Source organism: Cnephaeus nilssonii (genome assembly GCF_951640355.1).
Source record: "Cnephaeus nilssonii genome assembly, chromosome: 14".
Lineage (NCBI taxonomy): Eukaryota > Metazoa > Chordata > Mammalia > Chiroptera > Vespertilionidae > Cnephaeus > Cnephaeus nilssonii.
Genome location: NC_137085.1, coordinates 67,931,742 through 67,946,554, shown reverse-complemented (window position 1 = coordinate 67,946,554; position 14,813 = coordinate 67,931,742). Strand labels below are relative to the sequence as shown.

The 14,813-nt window shown below is 39.2% G+C and overlaps 1 protein-coding gene across 12 annotated transcripts in view; it reads left to right on the top strand.

Annotated features, from left to right (window-relative positions):
* LINGO2 (leucine rich repeat and Ig domain containing 2) overlaps window positions 1-14,813 on the top strand; it is a 1,264,400-nt gene that overhangs the window by 445,282 nt on the left and 804,305 nt on the right. For 10 of the 12 annotated variants that reach the window (XM_079791166.1, XM_079791162.1, XM_079791174.1 and 7 more), the window contains one exon: window positions 5,676-5,760. The exons of the other annotated variants lie outside the window; for them this stretch is intronic. The gene's annotated coding sequence lies outside the window, so the exon portion shown is untranslated. The remainder of the gene's footprint in view (window positions 1-5,675; window positions 5,761-14,813) is intronic. 12 annotated transcript variants of the gene reach the window in all.

Below are 14,813 nucleotides of genomic sequence, written 5' to 3'. Positions count from 1 at the left end.
ATGGCAAACATATTCATTTTATTCTCATATCCACAACACCTCCAAAATGTTAAGATTTGGGATGCCAATTGTATTGATTAAAAAATTAAGTAATCTAGTTGAAATTACAAAATAGTTTCACACAATCAGTAAGTAGCGACACTAGAACTCAAACTGACTTCCAACTCCAAAGCCTATATTGTTTCCGTACAGCACTGCTTCCCTCTGCATTTGAATGGCTTGCTCCTCAATGAGAAATGCCTGTCCAACTTATCTTGTCTTCTCTTCAAGATCTGACATATTACTGGGTACATAATAGGTATTTGATAAATTTGTAAAATGAATACATTAGCAAATATGAAGAAACACTAGTCTCTTCTTATAAGAAATTGTGAACAGTAGTTGTCTCTGCAAAGTCACAGTGTGAAAGAAAATGGAAATGTCAAAGAACAATTCATTTTTCTTCACATTGGTTTTGTACAGGTTCCCTCTATCTGGAATGTACTTTGCTCTCTTTTCTGCTTTGTGAAATCCCACCTATCCTTCAACTCCCAGTTCAAATGTCACCTTCTCTGTGCAGATTTCACTAAGCCTTCTAGTTCCAGTGTTTGCTCTGGGCTCTGTGTCCTGTGGTGCTTTTTATATGTTCTTATTTTTAAAATTATCAGCTTAACAGTAAAAAAACATATAGTAATTTCTCTATGGACTTACAATGCTTGTCAATAAATTTTGAGTTGAGCACCATGAGTTGAATTGTCCTCATACCGTGTGTCTTAAGGTTGAAGGCAGATGAATGGACTATTGCTGTTCATTGGTCTAAGTTAATTCCCATGCTGCTAGGATGGCCTTTGCAGAAAGAACACATTCTTCATTGTGGGGAAGATAAAAAGAGGAGGGAATTTTACCTTACACATTTTACTTTTGTGTACCAGAATTCAAAGTATACTACTTGTCTATCTCTAGCTCTTTGTCAAATTTCTCAGTACAAATTGTAAAAGTAATGTGAGACCTCTATCATATTTAACAGTTAACTTTCACATACCGATGTACAATCCCTTTCAGATTCTTGTTATCATTCCTCTTTCTTCTCTGGGCCTAGTCTCTATACACTGCCATCATCTTTTGGTCACCGCCAGCCTTGTATCCTCAGCACCTAGGACAATGCCTGTTGCATAGTAGATGATCAAATAGTGAATGAAGGAAGGAAGAAAATGATTGGCAATTTGGTTTCTGGAAGAAGGGCTGTTTCCTATTTGCATCCCGCATTCTGTCTCCTATTGTGCTTCTAATGAGAAATTTCTGTTTCTTCATCTCTTTACAACTGAACCCTGCAGGGTCCTCTGGATTCTAACCCCCGTTAAAGAGTCACTCCATGGTTCACAGGAAAACTATTTTGTCCTCAATGCTACTGTATAGAGTTTGCAGGATCTTGTTGACAAACTGGACTTTTAGGAATTAGTTATGTGTGAGAAAACTAGGGAGATTGGGGAATCCAGTAGGAAATGAATTCTCCCTAACTCTGACATTTAAAAATCTATAATATACACACAGTTACTGTAAAAATATTCACATTCCTTCTGAGATAATTCAACTTTGATATTTAAAAATGTTTGGCCATCATATTTAAGTTTAAAAACAATTGAAAATGTTCCTAATGTTGCCAATGGGAAGTGGTATTGAGGTTTTCATTGATAATGTAAATACTTTTAAACTTGTTTTTATACACCAGAGGATTAAGTGGGTTTTTTCTCCTTCTCTTATTATTAATTTCCCTGAATGCCTGCCAGTTGCTAACTACTTTTGTTTGCAGACCTCTTGTCACTTTGCTTCACCAAGTGAATGGAAGTGCTTTTGGCAGCGTATGTCCTTGTAGTTATATGATGCCAATGAATGGAGTCCACTCCATGCCTCTTATTTTACCAATTATTTAGTAACATGCATAATTATGAGAGAAAATGTAGTATAGGAAGGCTTGATGCTTTATTTGTTTCAAGTGGGAAATATTGCCAAATGTAAAGTTGGAAAATTAGTGATTTTGTTTTGCTGTCATTTGAATACAGACCCTCAATTTTTTCAGCATGCTAACCTTATAGAACTTCTTCATCTCTTTCTTTCCTCTTTATCCCAATTAATTTCCAAATGTAGAAGAATAAAATCATGGAACTGGAATGCACACCTTAGAGATTATATGATCTAACTTTTTTTTTGCCCTGTGTAGGAATCTCTTTTGTAGTCCCATAGGAGTCAGGCATCGGGTTGTCCATCCTCTGTCAGAACTCTTTATATATTTCCAACATAGACTGAGGAAGGGATAGGGATCAAGAGAAATAATTGGCTCCTGCCTCAGCTTGGTTTCCAACTCTGCCTGTAGAGTAACACCACACCACACTATGGGCCTCAGTGTCCTGTGTAAAATGATAGGACTGAAATAAAATCCTCTGTGGCCATTTCTAGATTAGCCATTCTATGACTTTCTCAATAGAAACACATACAGATATTCAACTCTAATTACTATTACCTTAAAAATTAAATTTTCAAAAATATATTTGTTGCTGTTTATTTCCTATTGACTTCCTCCAAAACGTCAAGGAAACAATAGCCAACCCACCACCTAATATAGCCATATATATACCGTATTTTCCGGTGTATAAGACAACTGGACGTATAAGGTTTTCCTGGGTTAAAAAGTCATCTTATATGCCGGAAAATACGGTAGTCCAATATATCTAATCCATTATATCTAATCCCATCAATATAGTCCAATATACCATATTTTCCAGCGTATAAGATGACTTTTTAACTCAGGAAAATCTTATACACCCAGTCGTCTTATACGCTGGAAAATACAGTATATATATATATATATATATATATATATATATATATATATACTGTATTTATATATATATATATATATATATGTATATATATATATATATATATATATATATATACCTAAGCTACCGCACAACTAGATGACCGCACAACTAGATGACCGAACAACCGACCAGTTGCTATTACGTGCATTGACCCCCAGGGGGCAAACGCTCAATGCAGGAGCTGACACCCTGGTGGTCAATGCACTCCCACAGTGGGAGCGCCACTCAGCTGACCTATGGGTGCCAAACGCCGGGCTCATGGCTGGCGAGCGCAGCTGCGGTGGCGCGCGAGCCTCTTCCGCCTCCACGGCAACGCTCCTGAGCAGCAGCAGCGGCAGGTGCAGCAGGGCTGGGATGAGCAGGAGTAGTGCAGCACCTGGCCTGGGCTTGGGCTCCTTTCTGGCCACACACTACTATATCCCTCAGGGACTACAGGCCACTGGCCTGCGGGGATCGGGCTGAAACCGTCTGTCCAACATCCCCCGAGGGCACAGGCCAGACTGAGGGACCTACTATACTGTATACATATTTTTAAATTACAGCAACTACTTCAGGGAGCTCTTGACTGTGTTCACACTGGAGTCAGGAAGAGTAAAACCAGGAAGATATACTAATACTAGTAGTTTATATATCATACTCAATGGTTATAGAAAATAACAACCTGAAGCTAATTGCCTGTAACTTGTAGTAAGAGCAATGTAAGAAAGCCGATGGCCTATGATGGATCTCTGAAGAAGAAAGAACTAGAGGAAACCAGAAGAGAAAAAAAATTGGACTAAATTTACTAATGAGAAAAACAGATACTCAAGATCAAAAAAGGATCTTCAAGATGCTCTTGTCTCCTTTCACATTTCTGACATCTTTTAGCCTTCTTTTATTGCTGAACAATTTCAATTGCTAGATATTTATTCTTTACATAGACTCAAAATCCACTTTCTGTAAACTATTTCTTAGCCTATAAGCTGTCCATTGAGACAATACAAAGATAATCACTTGCAAAATAACTTTGTATTTTAAATGTTGGTTAAAGTGCATAAAATATTGAACTTAAATTGTGGTATCTCAACTGGCATGGCATCATATGCTGGATTTGAATACGGCAGAGTACAAGGCAGCTACCAAGTCCTTGATCTCAGTGAATATTAGCTTTATAAAAATTCCTCATACTTTTAATTTCTATTGAGCACCTTCATCAAAATATCAAAGTTTAATTTTTCATAAAAATGTATAAATCTCTTAAGACTATTTGCCCTATGTATATGGAAGAAAACAATGAGTTAGTTGAGTTTGAGATGATCTAACTTAGAAGGTTTTGTCTTAGTGATTTTAGGAAGAAGAAAAAGGAGAGTGAAAACATGTTTTGCCTTTAGTTTTCCATATAACTATATAACTAGTGCATTAGAGATGGGGGAGGGAAGGAGAGAAGTAAAGGTTAAATAATAGCCCAGCTGGGTGTGGCTCAGTGGTTGAGCATCTACTCAGGAATGAAGAGTTCACCAGTTCAATTACTGGTCCGGGCACATGCCTCAGTTGCGGGCTTGACCCTCAGTGTGGGGTGTGCAGGAGGCAGCCGATCTATGATTCTCTCTCCTCATTGACATTTCTATCTCTCTCTCCCTCTCCATTCCTCTCTGAAATCAATAAAAATATCTATATATTTTTAAAAGGTTAAGTAATACATGCAGTGTTGCCATACAGAGAATCAGTATTAGGTTGAAGTGCCATTTGCACATGCGTGCTAGCTAGATTGCAATGTGGAAAGTGGTTTGAGGGTGGGCATGAAAGCATATACATGAAAACTATCATCTCATGAAACTTGAGGAAAAGCAATCATGAAAAACTGTGGCCAGCATGCAGCAGTTGGGAAATGTATACTGAGATCTGCACAATTGACTTTGACAGGGGATCGATAGTATGCACTCTTCCCTCCAGCTGTGAGTCTGGCGGCACAATGGAGGGTTCTCTGGTTTATATACTCATTTGATATCTTGAAGTTAAAGAATTGGTGAGCCACCCATTCAGAGGAAGAAATGGATATTTTAAAATATAATGAAAAATACTCTTCAGGGGAAAACCTATAGTTTTGCTCTATATGAACTTATCCACAGCTCCAGATGTTTTGCATTATGAACTGTGTCAAGATAACAAAGTGGTGAGAAAATATAGATTGCTGACCCGCCATCTGAGGCAGGCAGGGGAGGGAATTTGGGAGGATTCCCCCCATCTAAATTATGTGAAAAGCTGCCCAAAATAAAAATGCTCATCCAACGTGGAATTGTATGCTAGTTAATAATGTTATTCTTTGTACTTATCCTGTGGCAACTACATATAAAAAACTTTAAACAATTTTTTTCTAAAAAATATTTTCCAAATTTTCCCTTTGCCTGCATTCTGGTAAAACTGATTATTCAGCTTTGTGAACTAAATAACATTATACAACAGATTCATTGGCAGCCATGTGTAAGGTTTAAGCACAAGCATATTTTAAAAATAGTACAGTCAAGTATTTAGCACTTTGAGAATAGATCTGGGTTTTACTGTTCCTGCTTTGTCTGTCCTGTGTGATCTTAACTGAAATTAATTTTGTTTTTCTTTCATGATAGATATGGGCTGTTCAGATGCAAAATATTTAATATATTTTTAATATAAAGCTTTACTGTATTTGTTCTTTTTTAATGTAATATTCCTCTGTCCTCATTGGATACATCTTCTAGCTCAGTCACTTCATGTGAAAATGGTAAATAAAAAAAAAAAATTCCTTTTCTAGCTACCTATTGAGAGCACACGGAAACATTTTGTTTTGTTTTGTTTTTGCAGAGCAAGTTGAAAAATTCCAACCTTGGCCCTAGGCTATTTCATCAAGAGCAATCTTAAGTAAAAGCTTGCTTTTCACTTTTCAAAGGTAAGATTTCCCTGTGCTCATGCTGTGGCTTTTCTAAATGAGCTGAAAATAATTTGTATGCAGTTCCCTCATTTTTCTCAACTTCTTACATGTCATCAGGATCTAGTCTAACTCAATGGCACTTTTGAGAGACTTAAATTTGGAAAATGGCCTAATAGTGTTGACTCATTTATAGTAGGTGGCATGTACATTAAAAAAAGAGATGACAACAAGCCATACGACATTTCCTCTTGTTCTTTATGAATTATGAAGGCCTTGCTCAAATCTCACCTAGATTGGCAAGAGGAAACCCTTAACTAAATGTGAAAGATAAAAATAAAATAAATATTGACTAGTTAAAAAGAGAGGGAGAAAATAAATTAACCTAACACAGGAACGGCGTGCTTAGGTAGGAATAAAAAGTGTGGAGTCACAGTCAACCATTCAGTAATGGATAATTTCTGAAGCAATTAATCTTTCTATGGAGAATGCCTCTGTGCCACAATCAATCATATCAGAAAGCCCCACACGGACGGCGGACTATAGAGAAGAGTCCTCACAGTGCCCATCAAACCTTGGCATTCGTAAGTGCTCTAATATAACAAGAAGCCAGAAGGAACTGTGAGATGTGCTGCCAGAAAGAGATAAATTAGGGTTTTAAAATAAAATAAAAATGGGTTTAATACCTTGAATTCATGAACTATCCTACACGTGGAAGTCACTTGTTTTGTCAGCTTATCAGAGCAACCAGTTACGAATAAGACTTAATGAAAGCAACTCAGCCCCTGATGGATCACAAATTTCTAACAAACTCCGAGGCCATCATGAGATTTTCTCTGTTCTGTTCTCTGTCCTAGACCCAAAAAAAATCTCTGTGTGCTATCATACACTACATGCGCCTGCCCACCTCTTTTCCTAAAATAGGCACCTTTGTGACTTCCTCACATTGAAATTGTGAAATAAAAATATCTTTTTAGAGAATTTATGGGCAAAGGCTAACTCACTGCCACACAGTTTAGGCCGAAGTAAACTTTGTTTTCCCCACACCTGATCCTGTGTCATCTCATTCCCCTTGTTGTGCCTCGAGCTCTTGCTGCATCTTTCCAGCTCACAAAATGCAGTAGAAATCTTAGTTCCTGTGAGTGGAGACTTGTCACCCTGCCTACCCCTCTTCAGTTTCAGCAAGGTACCTAATTCTTGGCTGAGCATGAAACTATCATCAGGAGAAAAAAAAAAATTTACACTATTCCTGCCTCCCTTTCTTTTCCCACGATGACTACTTTCATTCAGTCCCAATTATTTAGCTCGTGCAATTCAGCACATATTTATTGAGTAACTTCCATATGGCGAATTGGCAGAAAAGAGCGGAGCACCTGTGTCACAGGGGTCTCTACTCCTCTATCCTGGCATGAAACTCACTATGTCATTATTGTTTGTTTACTTGATTGACAGTCTTCTTCCATTTACAGCAACTTCTGTGAATGGAGGACAGTGTCTCTTTATCTCACTGTTGCATTTCCTGAGCCTAAATGGTGTCTGGCACACATTGGGCCCTTAATTTTTGTGAATGAATTGAGGAAGGGAGGTTGCATGGAAGGAAAGAGTTTCAGCAGGCTTACCTGCTTTAAATGTCTCCTTTAGTATTTTTAAAAAAATATATGTTTTATTGATTTCAGAGAGGAAGGGAGAGGAAGAGAGAGAGAAACATCAATGATGAGAGAGAATCATTGATTGGCTGCCTCATTCACGCCCCACACTGGGATCGAGCCCACAACCCAGGCATGTGCCCTTGACCTGGAATCGAACTGCGACCTCCTGGTTCATAGGTCAATTCTCAACCGCTGAGCCACACCAGATGGGCTGACATTTTTTTCTGTTGAGATGTAAATACTCTATGGAAGCATGATAGGTTCTGATTAATTTAGTAACATTTGAATATTGAACTTAAATAACTATCCTTTCAGCCTTTTTAAAATTGCCATTTATTATTTAGTTTTTTCAATAATCCTATAGGCAAGGCTGGACTATTAAGTAACTATTTCTACTATTTCAAAATAAGATCAATTAATTTAATTAAAATGTCTCCACAATAAATTTTGTGTTAATTTGATATATGAACTAGCATGTAAAGTGTAATAGGAGGAAAGAAAAGGAGAAATCATGACAATCTTTTTTTCTGCCTTCTTTCTTCTTTCTTCATTTGGTGGACACTTAAATATTCTCCAAACATTAAGAACCACTAAAGCTCACCTCTCCCCTCACAAAGCCAAGGACTCATTGATGTGTTGTATTTTCAATTATAACAAAAATATTCCATAAACTGACTTCTTCCAAGTCCCCAAGCCATGGTTATCATCAGGTCGTTAATAAGCAAGCTGACACTATTTGATGGATGAGTCAAGCACACACTCCTAGTGCTTTCTGTAAGCTTGGTGCTGGTGATGTGGGGATTGTTTATTTTTGCCCTCGAGCATCTCAAATAGTTTTCTGGATTTTGAAGGAAAATAGAAGATACATGATGCTTCAATCTTTTCCCTTTTGTTTATTAAAGATATCACTAAAAGTCTCTAATGCCCTAACCAAGTAGATTTTTAGAAAGCTCTTTCCAAAAATATATGAAATATTAGAAAATATAAAATTTTAGAATTGCCATACCTTGCATAGATAATGATATGGGAAGTACTAATTGTTTTCTGTCATGAAAATTCCTCAAAATTATTTGAATAGGTGTTAGCATAACTCAATAATGTGTTTCTTCTTGTCAGGCAGGACTCATACTCATTGATCATTAGACTTAAAATATTTGAGACCACATTGTCCAATTACCTAATTTAATGTGCAGCGTGTTTGGGGCCAAAATAAGTCTATACCCTTCTACATGACACTTGTAACGTCAGTGACCAAAGACCTATACTCTTTTTATTTAATGTATTTTTATTTTATTTTTTATTAATCGAATTTATTGGGATGACATTGATTCACGAACCATACAGGTTTCAAGTGTACCACTCAATACAACATCATCTGTACACTGCATTGTCATTGTGAGCCAGTCGCTCCAAGCAAAGTCTCTTTCTGTCTCCATCCACCCTTCTTCCCCTCTGGCTATCATCACATTGTTGCATGTGTCTATGTGTTATGTATATATGTTTTTGTTTTTTGGCTAATCCCTTCACATTTTTTCATCCAGAATGACAGCTGTCAGTCTGTTCCATGTATCCATGCCTCTGTTTCTATTTTGTTCCTTAGTTTATTTTGTTCATTAGATTCCACATATAAGTAAGGACCTATACCTTTGACTGTCAAACCTTGCCGGTGTTTAAAGAGGCCAGTGTTCCATTTAGAAACAATCAGGCTGGCCGTGCATTTAAAGTTCTACAATCTAAGTGCAGATGTTTCCACTCTTCTTGGGGCTGGGAAACCTGGCACAGGGAGCAATGAGACTCTCCAAGGGAAATGGTTGCTGTTTGAAGGGACTAACCCAGTAATCTGCTTCTTCAAAATCAATGCTAGGGAGCAACAGCAGAAAGCCATTAGAAAATGGGTGACTTTTCCCAGCTCCAAACACAAGAAGTATCCTGTGCTATGAAACAGTAAATCCAGAAGTAGGCCCAGCAGTCAGTGACTACCAAGCAAAGCTTCTCTTGTAAGGCACAGCTCATCACTCTGCCTGGTCACCAATGGCCACTTTGATGGTGGCGTCACCAGCAGCAGCATATGTACATACATCACTCTTCAATCTCCTCCCCCTACCCTCACCTCCCTCCACCCAATTCACTTGTTTATTCCCAGATATACTGAAAAGATTTGACACTTGCTCCTGTGTGGTCTTTGAAATGCAAAACAAATAAACAGCCAAGGTTAAGGTTCGATAATTTTATTTGAAGTCAACGTGCACAGCTGTTATAAACAGGAGAAACATTCATTTTCTTTTTTATTAACTTGATTTGAATACCAGCCATTTTGTTGATTATTTTCCAATTTGAAGTTTGAATTAGCAGTGCTTTGTGTTGTGATTTGGATATTCCTAAAAATTGAGTTTGCTTTGGTTCCTTATCACTGCATGTTGGATTATAGACAAAACTCTGTTCTGCTCTGTGGATTTAGCAGAATGCAGCCCTTCTGACTATAATCTGGTTTTAGTGACCTCTAGTGCCAGGAAAGTTTAATTGCTCTGTGTTGTTTTCATTTTGGTAAATGGCCTTTTAAAACACACATATCTATATATCACATATAGAATATATCAACAAGAGAATATATCAATCTAATTTTTCTATGTGTGTGTGTGTGTAAGTATAGAAAGCATAGACATATGTATGTAAGGGAATCCTAATTTTTGCTCTACTAACAAGCATAAGATTTTTGTTGAGTAGACCTTGGCATTGGTTAAGACAGAAAATACAAAATACATATTTTATTCATGAGGAACCCATATTTTTTCTTTTTATATTTAGAGAACCATTTTCTGGGTGAGCTATTCAAACTTATTCCACTATAGTTTACATATGTGTGTTATGTTGTACCGGAAATATTTATGAGAAAACAAGATTGTCCTGCTATATTCCCATATCTATTATAAAAATAAAATAGAAATATCAAACTCTCAGCTGCTGAAAAATGTTTTAAGTATTGGCTTTTCAAAAAGTCAGAACCTATCAATATTTATATCTACCTATAGATACAGTTAGAAACTAATTATTTATATTACCTTAACAAACGGAAAGTGACATTTTGTCCACACACATAAAATGTTTTACCTATTAACTAGTTTAAACTCACTTATATTTACAAAAGTAATCATTACTTGGTTATTATATTATTTCATAATACTCACAGTAAACTGAGTTTCTTTTAAATTATCCACAGTCTTGCACCCATAAGTAGTCTGAGTCCCTCAAGATTCTTGATGACTACAAATCATCCACATTTAACATAAAAAAATTTTGTTTAATTCTTTATATTTGACACTCTCCCTATTGAACTGCCCTCTATGTACTTCTGTCCACATCTAATTTTGGTACTTCAAGTATTTGTCATGGTTCTCAATGAGAATGAAATACCATCTTACTATTTGACCAAATAATGAATAATCAGTAATATTGTGCAAACAGGTATCATGAGTAATAAGTCAACCTAAAAGCTTGGAAATGCAGGCTTCTAGCAGTATGACTTGTAAATAATTATTCAGTATGCAGTTTAGTATTAAGTAGGGAAATGTTGAAATTTCAACACATTAGTAGAAAAATCTTTATCATCATCATCATCATCATCATCACCACCACCACTACCACACTGATCATTCTTTTCCTATATAAACAGTGCACAACATCCCCTCACCCTCTATAAAAAGCTCTTCTCCAAGCACTGTGTCTTTGTATATGTCAACTTTATTGCCTTATACTTAGATCCAACACAACTGTGCATTCCACTTATATTTGATTATTTTTTGTGTGATATTTCCTCATTCCTCTCAAGACAACATAGTATGGAAGGAGTTTAGAATCAAAAGTTTTGAATCCCAATTCATTTAAGTGGCATGCCATTGTGGGTGAATTGGATTAAGACACTCTGAGTTCACCTTATAGATTGATGGTAGTGCCATCTTAACTAGTGGAGCTCCAGAACCCACTCTTGACTGTATTTATCTCTAGGAGATGCAGTTTTGAAGTTCACTTTTTTTGTGAAGTATTATTTGGAAGGGTGTGTCCAGCATGTGTCTGCCTTGCTTACAGTAAAGCCTACCACTAATAGGCTAGATAGCATAGAGTACCGAAGTCCAAAATAAGAGTTAAAGAAAATGCAAGGCCTGGGAGAAATAGGGTATGCTTTCAGCTCCAATGGGCAATTTTCAAGGGCCATTTAGTAATATCAATAACTGCCTAGAGAATGGTTTCCCATTCATTTGCTGAAGAATTGCTAAGTTGGGGTCTCATTTTACTGCTTATTCATGTGTGCTCAGAAGTAGCCAAAAGTGATGCTACATACATGCAACTGGTCTTCAGTGATTGCTGAGATGGCTGGTTTTCAAAAGGGCTGCAACTAATAGTGAAGAAGTCAGAAAGAAGAATGGCAAAGAAACTGCTCAAGTAATGCCTACAGAGGCCTTTTCTTTTCTTTCTTTCTTTTTTTTTTTTTTTTTTAGTACATTACATGAGACCAGGTTCTGATTTTCCAGAATGAGGAGCTGGATTTTATAAATTACCCAAAGGGAGACCAAAGCAAGGTTACTCACTCATAATAATCAACCTTACAAGGCAAGATGTATAAACCACTGCCAATTTATTGATTTACAGATTAGTTATAGTGATTTCTTACTTGTTATCCAAAGCACCTTCTTCCTCATATCAAGGCATTTGAGAAAATAAAATGTTAATTCATTTACCCATGTAGTCAACAAATATTCATTGAGTGTCTGCAGAGCATTGTGGTAGGTATAAATTGCACTGGTTAAAAAGGTAGCTATACTCCTCGCCTTCTGATAGCATTCAGTTCTTTCATAAATATAGATACTAGTAAGGAAATAATTATGACAATAAAAAGTGAAAATGCTGTGATATGTGTATAAATGAAAAGTTTTGCCAAACTATTCATGAGTTCTATAGAGATTTTATTCCTAGATATATCCTAGAGAGATTTCTGAATTACAAAGATCAAATCTAATAGTAGTGATCATAATAAAGCATTGCAATTGGTAATCCTTTAGAAAATAACAATATGCCAAAAATATTGAAGATAGGAAAAGATCTGTCCTACAAAAGATCGGAATTCTTCACCTTAAGAAATAAACCAAAGCAGAGGAACAAAATAAATAATAATTATAATTTAAGAGAATGTCCTAAAAAAAAAAAAAAGACTAGGAAAACATTTAAAGAACATAGTATACAGTATACCTGGAAATTGGGATGCAGGAGAGCCAAAATAAAAAGCCTATCTAATAAAAGAGTAATATGCAAATTAACCATTACTCAGCCACGCCCACCAGCCAATCAGGAGCGTGTATGCAAATTAACCCAACCAAGATGTCTGCAGCCACGGAGCAAGCAGGAGGGAGGCTTGGGTTTCCCGGCAATGGAGGAAGCCAAGCTTTCTGCACACCCTGGCCAGCACAGGCCTCCTCTTAAGGCTACAAAGTTTCAATTATAGAAGATAAACAAATCCTAACAAAAATGGCGGCAGCCATGGAGCTAGAGAGAGCAGGAGGTTAGGATTGCTCCCAGCCATGGAGGAAACCAAGCTTCTGCAGCCCTGGCCTGCTTTGGCCTCCACTCCAGGCTACAAAGTTTCAATTGTAGAAGATAAATAAATCCCAGATACCAGGGTCTCCGCTTGGGACGCTGGGGGGCGTGGCTGGCCTTCAAACCACCACAGGCCCCTCACCCAGGCCGCCCCATGCCCCAAGGGAACCCCCACCCTGATCCAGGACACCTTTCAGGGCAAACCAGCCGGCCCCCACCCATGCACCAGGCCTCTATCCTATCTAATAAAAGAGTAATATGAAGATTGATCATCACTCCAACACACAAGATGGCTGCCCCCATGTGGACACAAGATGGCCACCACAAGATGGCCAGCAGGAGAGGGCAGTTGGAGGGACCAGGCCTGCAAGGGAGGGCAGTTGGGGGTGATGAAGCCTGCAGGGGAGGGCAGTTAGTGGTGACCAGGCTGTCAGAGGAGGGAAGGTGGGGGCAAACAGGCTGGTAGGGGAGCAGTTAGACATCAATCAGGCTGGCATGGGAGTGGTTAGGGGGTTATCAGGCTGGCAGTCAGAAGAGATTAGGGGCAATCAGGAAGGCAAGCAGGCAAGCAGTTGGGAGCCAGCAGTCCTGGATTGTGAGAGGGATGATCCCACCGGGATCGGGCCTAAATGGGCAGTTGGACATCCCTCGAGGGGTCCCAGATTGGAGAGGGTGCAGGATGGGCTGAGGGACACCCCTCTACCCCGTGCACGAATTTCGTGCACTGGGCCTCTAGTCCTAACTAATAATAGACAAATATGCAAATTGACCATACCTCTGACACACTCAAAGCCATGCCCACAAGCCACGCCCACCATCCAATCAGAGCGAGCATGCAAATTAACCCAAACCAAGATGGCTACAGCCACAGAGAGCAAGGTTTCCTAGGTAACAGAGGAAGCCAAGCTTTCCGCCTGCCCTTGCCAGGCCTAAGCCTCCACTCAAGCTACAAAGTTTCAAATATAGAAGGTAAACAAATTCAAACAAATGGTGGCAGAATGGAGCTTGAGAGAGCAGGCCAGGGTTGCCGCTGGCAACAGGGGAAGCAAAGCTTTCCCCACACCCTGGCCGGGCCCACCCGCTTAAGGCAACAAAGTTTCAATTATAACCCCAACACAAATGGCTGCCGGCCTCGGATGGAGCCTCAGGCTTGGCTCAGCTCCAGGCTACAAAGTTTCAATTGTAGAAGGAAAATAAATTCCAGATACCAGGGCCTCCCCTTGGGTTGCCAGGGGGCGTGGCCAGCCTGCAAACCACCACAGGCCCCTCACTCAGGCCGCCCCACGCCCCAAGGGAACCCCCACCTGATCCGGGACACCCTTCAGGGCAAACCAGCTGGCCCCCACCCGTGCACCAGGCCTCTATCCTATCTAATAAAAGAGTAATATGCAGATTGATCATCACTGCAACACACAATATGTCTGCCCCCATGTGGTCAAAGATCCTGCCCCCATGTGGACACAGGATGGCCACCACAAGATGGCCAGCAGGAGAGGGCAGTTGGGAGGCACCTGGCCTGCAAGGGAGGGCAGTTGAGAAGGACCAGGCCTGCAAGGGAGGGCAGTTGGAGGTGATCAACCCTGCAGGTGAGGGCAGTTAGGGGTGACCAGGCCGGCAGAGGAGGGAAGTTGGGGGCAAACAGGCTGGCAGCAGAGTGGTTAGGGGGTGATCAGGCTGGCAGGCAGAAGTGGTTAGGGGCAATCAGGAAGGCAGGCAGGCAAGCAGTTGGGAGCCAGCAGTCCTGGATTGTGAGAGGGATGTCCGACTGCCCGTTTAGGCCCACTGGGATCGGGCCTAAACGGGCAGTCGGACATCTCTTGAGGGGTCCCATATTGGAGA